This window comes from Nicotiana attenuata, unplaced genomic scaffold (genome assembly GCF_001879085.1).
Source record: "Nicotiana attenuata strain UT unplaced genomic scaffold, NIATTr2, whole genome shotgun sequence".
NCBI classification, from domain to species: Eukaryota; Viridiplantae; Streptophyta; class Magnoliopsida; order Solanales; family Solanaceae; genus Nicotiana; species Nicotiana attenuata.
The window spans coordinates 454341-461717 of record NW_017670269.1 but is presented as its reverse complement, the minus strand read 5'-3'; positions in this window follow the sequence as shown (position 1 = coordinate 461717).

The window sequence follows — 7377 nt, the reverse complement described above, 5'->3', positions numbered from 1 at the left end:
GGGGGGGCGACCGCTGGAATAAAAAATCAGAAGGGGTGTCTGGTTCGCATCTGGTTGGGAAGAAGAAGGCACGTTTTTTTTATAGGTATAGCGCGTATATTTAAGACGCTATACCCTCCCGCCCATTTTAAGTTCAAATATAGCGCGGTTATTCACCGCGCTATATACAAAAGGTGGCGCCTTAAATATGGGCGCTATACCCTCCCGCAATATAGCACGGTTATTCACCGTGCTATATGTAAAAAGGTGCTCAGTCTTTTTTTTTACCTATTATGATCGCTTGAGTACAAAAAGACCACAATTAGGTTTCGGACTCAATAGTTGGCCCATTAATTAATTGACAAATTTCTAAGGACCCCATTAATTAATAAACAAATTAATAGCCTATTTGGTGCAAAAATCAGCTTATTTTGAAAAGTATTTTTTGTTCAGAAGTACTTTTAATGAGAAGCGGTTTGTGTCTAGCTAATTTACTTAAAAAACACTTCTGAGCAACAATTAGTGTTTGGACAAGTTCTTAAAAACTTCTTCTATGTGTATTTTTCTCAAAAGTATTTTTGAGAGAAACTACCTTTTTCTGTTTCTACTCAAAAGCACTTTTCCCTCTAAAGCTTGGTCAAACACTTCAACTTTGAAAGGAAAAAATATATCCTTTTGAAGAAAAAAAACACTTTCGGCTCGGAGAAGCTTAGCCAAAAAGGCTATAAGTCATGTCATGCGTTTACTCCTAATTGCAGCCGTCCTTGAATTTTTTTTTTTTTTGGTTTCCCACCCGGTGGCCGGCACCCACATTGGGGCCCGACTAAATCCGGATTTTCGCCGGGAAGTCCCACATTGGGGGGTAAAGTGCTCCTAACAAAGGCGACTCCTTATCCAGGAGCTCGAAACCGAGACCTCTGATTAAGGATGAAGGAGTACTTACCACTCCACCACAACCCTTGTTGGTGTCCTTGAAGTACTTTGGCGTTTCTTCACCGTTTTCAGAGAAAAGTTTAAATAATTATTTTTTTTATAAAAATTGTTTATCAACCAAACAACAAGTAAGATTTTTTTTTTCTCGAAAACTAAATAATTTTACATTCTCAATATCCGGTGGTAACAATTATGAAAAAAAAATCAGTATGTTTTTTTAAACAAACGTCACCTTGTTAATGATTGGTTGAAATCTAAAAATTGAAATTATCTGTGCACAATTAGTATCATCCCATATGAGATATAGTCATAAAAGTCGTGCTAACGTGGTACGGACATTAATAAAACATACTCGTAATCAATAATTTTTCATATTTAAAAAAATAAAACTTGTATATTTATAAAAGAGCCACAAGGAAAGGGAGGAGAAAAAGGAAATTGCATGAATACAAACGAGGATGAAGAATTTGACACAGAAAAAAAAATTATACATATATATATGATACGTGCAGAGGACTGATGCATATACTGCATCCTATTACAAGATAACATACTACTGCTAAGCAACCTACTATTATACAGTCCCATAGTAATACTATTATCTACTACATTTATATTGCATTTACTGGGAAAAGCATCAGACTTCATGGAAGCAGTGTTGATATCATTCAAAACATGGCCTTGTGTTGTAGTTTGTGCTAGCATTCCATTCTTGTCTTCTTGAAAAACTTGCCGTACAAAATCTGGGATTACTTCAAAAATATATTGAACTGAGTTGTGTCCAAAATGAGTGGCTGCCTTAGCTAGTTGATCCGCAACCCTATTCTGCTCCTTGTACGCATGTTTAACTACTGGTTTATCTAACCTGTCCAGGAGGTACCTGCAGTCAGTTAGCATATTAGCAAATGAACATTATTAGATAGAAGCATTGTGACAATCTCTTTAGCATCCACTTCCACCTCCAGTGGTAGTGAATTGTATTCATATGCCAACGTAAGACCGTGTAACAAAGCATGCAATTCTGCCAAAGTAGATGTATCTCTTGGGATAGCAGCTGTGAAGCCCAATATCCATTCTGCTTTTGAATTGAGAATTATTCCATCGATGCTAGCAATTGTTACTGTGTGAGCTCCATCTGTATTTAGCTTATAAAAGTTATCTTTTGGAGGATTCCACTTCAGCTTTGGTTGTCTTCTTTTAACACATTTGTGATATTTAGCTGCTAGATAGGTGAATTCAGCAGCTTGCTGAGTCGTATATTTGACTGAAGCTCTATCTGTAGTATGCTTATAAACATTTTTGTTGCGTGCTAGCCATATGTTGCATAGGCTTAGTGGTAAGTATGTACGTGGGTTTATATGATAAAGAAGCTGAATACCCTGACAGGTTATGAGCTCATTCAACCAGTTATGGGTGTGTGTGTTAGTGATTATTTGATCAATAAACTGTAGGATGCCCAATTCCTGTCAGTATGCTCTAGCATTTATGCATTCAAGAAACAAATGTTTTATCGTTTCATCCCCTTGGTGGCAGTATTGACAAGCTGTGTCTTGAATTAGATTGATTTTCTTAAGAAAATCTTTAGTAGGGAGTCTATGATGACATAAGAGCCAAATAAACCCTTTGATTTTGGGTTGGATAGGGAGCTTCCATATCCAAGTGTATTTCATAGGGCTATTAGTAGGTTCATATAAATTATTTTCCAATGCAGTTACATAGACCTAGTTGTGAAGTTCACTAATTCTTTTATTGTGGATATGAATATGTAATTCGCCTCCGAAGATTAATGACGAAAGGTTGGTTTGTTTATCCGCAATTGAAAAAATCAATATCGATTGGATCCGTTGATATGCGTTTTTTCTTTCATCTGCTTAAACGATTGCCGTGAGTACCCCATTGGTGTTAGACCCCAGTATATAATGTCTTCCTTAAGTTCAAATTTGGAAAGGTATGTAGCTAGAATTGTTTGAGTAATAGTGGTTGGTAAGTCAAACGGGAAACTGTTCCAATCCCAGCCCGTGTCATTTAATAGAGAGGAGATCGTGATATTATGATGACATGATGGTAGTGGTCCTTGAATTTGAGATCGAATTGTTGTGCCTGCCTTAATCCAAGGATCTTCCCATTATTTGATATGTGTTCCTTTTCCTACTTTCCATTTTATTCCTAGCTGTCAGTGTTGCCGACCATTTATAATATTTGTCCATATTTTGGAGTGAGAAGATATGTGGAACTTGTTAAGATACTTAGTAAGAAGGATGTGGGCCCACATTGATTGTGGTGATTTAAACATTCTCCAAGCTAGACTGGCTAGCAAAGCAGAGTTCTTTTGACTGAGTTTTTGAATTCCTAAACCTCCTACTTCCTTTGAAATTGTTATTGCATTCCATTTAACAAGGTGTAATTTCTTTCTTGTTGAAGTAGTACCCCATAAAAAATTACGCTGATATTGATCCATTTTATTAATTATGTAGGAAGGTAGACGGATGTACTGTATAATATGGTTAGGTAACTGATTTAGAGTAGATTTGATTAGAGTAGCTCTTCCTGCCAAGGTTAGAAAATTAGTTTTCCATCCTGCAAGTTTATTTTTGAAATTGTCAAGGAGAAATTGGAAGTCGGACTTTCTAGGTCTTGCTTGGAACATTGGAAATCCCAAGTATTTACCAAAAGAAGTTGCTTCTTTGATACTGAACGAGCTTATGACAAAATCTTTGTCAGAGGAGTTGCAATTTTTTGAGAACAAAACTTTAGATTTTTCAAAATTGATTTTTTGTCCCGAGTAGTGTGAGAAGTTATTCAAGACGTCAATTATAGCATGACAAATTTCGGTAGTAATCTTGGAGAATAGGATAATGTCATCTGCAAAGAAAAGGTGTGAAATATCTGGACCTTTCTTAGATAGTCGAATTGGTTTCCACTGTAGACAGTCTACAGAGAGAGATATGCTGCATGAAAATATTACCATGCACATTATAAACAAGTATGGGTATAGGGGATCTCCCTGGCGTATACCTCTTGTCGGTGAAAAGAACTGTGTTTTAGAACCGTTGATTAATATAGAAATGGAAGCTGTTGTAACTCATGACATAATTAAGGAAATCATAGGGGGAGGTATGTTGAAATAAAACAAAGTTTGTCTTATAAAAGACCATTCCAACCTATCAAAAGCTTTCTCTAAATCAAGTTTTAAAAGTATTGATGAATATTTTCCTTTCATTTTAGCAAAGTGATTTATAGTTTCCTGCACTATTATAGCATTGTCAGAGGCTCTTTTCCCTTGTTGGAAACTCGTTTGTGTTGGACCTATAATTTTGTTAATGATTGCTTGAGCCTATTGACAATTATCTTGGTAATAAGCTTATAAACTATATTACAAAGACTAATAGGTCTGAATTGTTGTATAGTAGTAGGATGCTTTACCTTAGGAACAAGACATATCAAAGTTTTATTTAGTTCCGGAGGAATTACCTTTGAACTAAAGATATCTTCACAGAAGCAAGTGACTATCCCGCCTACATCTGACCAATATTTTTGGTAGAAGAATGGATGTAATCCATCTGGGGCCTGGAGCCTTATAGGGTTTAAAACTGTGTAACGCAGAGTGAATTTCTTCTTGACGCTGAAGCTCATTTATCCTATGAATGTCACTAGAAGAAAGATGGCAAGTATAAGAGTCCTTATGGGTTTTGTTAGAAAGTAATTGTTCAGTTGCAAATAGCTTATTATAATAGTTTTGAATTAAGTTTTGTAATTCATTAGGACTAGAAATCCAGTTGCCTACCATATCTTGTAAAGCATTGATTCTATTTCTCCGACGTCTATGAAGTGTATACATGTGATAAAATTTTGTATTGGCATCCCCGTTATTTAACCAATTAATACGAGATTTTAATTGCCAAAATTCTTCTTCTATGCGCAATATGTGACTGTATTCTAAAGTCAATTGAGTTTCCAAATTTTGTAGGAACATACTTGTAGGATAGTGGATAGAAGATTGAATCCCTGTTAACCTAGCCAAAATCTTTCTTTTTTGTTGGAATATATTGCCAAATGTATTTTGATTCCATCTTACGGCGATTACCTTAAACTTATTAATATTAGTCATGAGAGGCAGATTATCCGACCAAGTGTCATGGACAATTTGTTGAAACTGTGGATGAGATGCCCACATAGTTTCAAATCTAAATATCTTATGTTGAATAAAATGAGGAGGTTCTAAACTAATTAAGATCGGGCAATGATCTGAATGAGTACGTGGAAGATGCCTAACTATATTTCTGGATATAGGTTTAGCCAATCATAATTAGCTAGAAAACAATCAAGGCGTTCTAATTTTGTATGACCATGTCTCTGTTTGTTTGTCCATGTAAAACGACTACCTTGATAACCTAAATCAATTAGTTTACAATAACTCATGCATTTAGAAAATTTATCCACCCTATTATTTCTTATAGGCAGACCCCCAAATTTTTCCCTAGCGTCTAAAATTTTATTAAAATCACCCCCTATTAACCAAGGCATACCAATAGTGTCATACAAATTAGTTAAATTATTCCAAAGAACATCACATAACTGATAATGATGACTAGCATATATTGCAGATAATACCAAGGAGGTTTAGTGGGACAAACCTGGACCATGCAGTGTATCTCTTGGTCAGAGATCCTCATTTCCGTCACATTAATACGATCTGCATTCCACAGTACGACTAAACCACCTATAAGACCATTAGCAGGTGCTTGCGACATATTTCCAAAATTAAAATCTTCACGCATACTTGTATGATCTTGCATGTGTGTTTCAAGCAAGATAGTTATAGCTGGCCTATGATTGTCCAACAAAGACCTAAAGTGTCTTCTAAATTCTGGGTTATGTGAACCTCTACAATTCCAAACTAGGAAATTCATATAGGAGTTAGGATTGTTGATCTGCCCTATTGGAGTTTGAGTCATTGGATGGACAACATGAGATGTCGTCGGATCCAGACTCATTGGAAGTTGAAGAAGCGTCGGAATGATCACCATGGTATATTTCCTACCTCTGGTTGGTTGTTTGGCGAAAATTTAGACTGTATGTTACCATCTCCGGTGGACATTTTAGAATAAACTTTTTTTCGAACTGTTCTTTGAGGTTGTAGAACTGAATGCCCTTTAACCACCAAAACTCCGTTCGTGTCTCCCTCATCTCTGCAAGTATTGCTACCAACTCTTCTCTTGTTTGCCTGTCTAGTTCGTGTGCTGATTATGGTGGTGACTGTGGGGGACTTTCCTGTGGGGTGAGACTCTCTAGAGGACTCAGTGGACTCGAGTAAGGGGAGAGTGGGTTGAAGGAATTTAGTGGTTGGAACCAAGGGGCATATACCTGGCCCATGTGATGAGGTGGATAGAAAGGAAGGAGATTGACTGCTTGGTTCCAAGACGGGCTCATCTGACTCATGGGGTAAGGCCACTGCTGCTGAGTTGAACTGGATGCATGGTGCTCCAGAAGAAGGGGTGTCTGAGTCGTGTACCATTTTCTGAGTGTCAGTAGTGTTATTCGGAGAGGGATCGTTTGAATCAAGAGAGTTCTTTTTTGTTCTAATTAAAGGATCCTGGCGGGTATCACATGTAAAGTAATTATTTGGTTTATGTTGGAATTGGGATTGGCTAGGGGTGTAGGCTACTGTAACATGCAACTCACTGTTGCTGCTATGTACGTGGATCCTAGATGGGTCTTTAATGCCATGTGAATAAGAAGAGTTGTCTTCTAATGGTTGGCCAGAAGTAGTATGATGTGGAGGGTGTATCTTGTAACGACCCGACCGGTCGTTTGGAGCTCTAGCGTGTTGTTCATCAGTTTGAGGCCATGAGTAGCTTTATTTCAGGTATTATGACTTGTACGCATGGTCGGAATTGAATTCCGGGAAGTTCGGAGTAGATTCTGAATGAGAATTCTCATCTCGGAAGCTTTAAGTTAGAAGAATCTGACTAAGGGTTGATTTTGAGTAAACGACCTCGGAATCGGGATTCAAAGGTTCCAGCAGGTTCGTATGATGATTCCGGACTTGGGCGTATGTCCGTATCGGGTTTTGGAAGACCCGGGAACGTTTCAACACCTATTGTGGAAGTTAGCATTTTTGGAAGAATTTCATCAGTTTGGGTTGCAGTGCATTTCAATGTTATCAATGTTTGATTGGGATTCCAAGTCTGGGAATAGCTTCGTATGGTGATTCTGGTGTTGGGAGCGCGATCAGAAGTGAATTCGGAGGTCCGTGGGTCATTTTAGAGCAATTTGACTAAAGATAGAAATTTGAAGGTTTATGAGGAGTTTGACCGGAAGCAGACTCTTTGATATCGGGGTCGGAATCCAATTCCGGAAGTTGGAGTGGGTCCGTAACGTCGAATGTGACTTGTGTACAAAATTTGAGGTCAATCGGATGTGATTTGATAGGGTTCGGCATCGAATGTTGAAGTTTGAATTTCT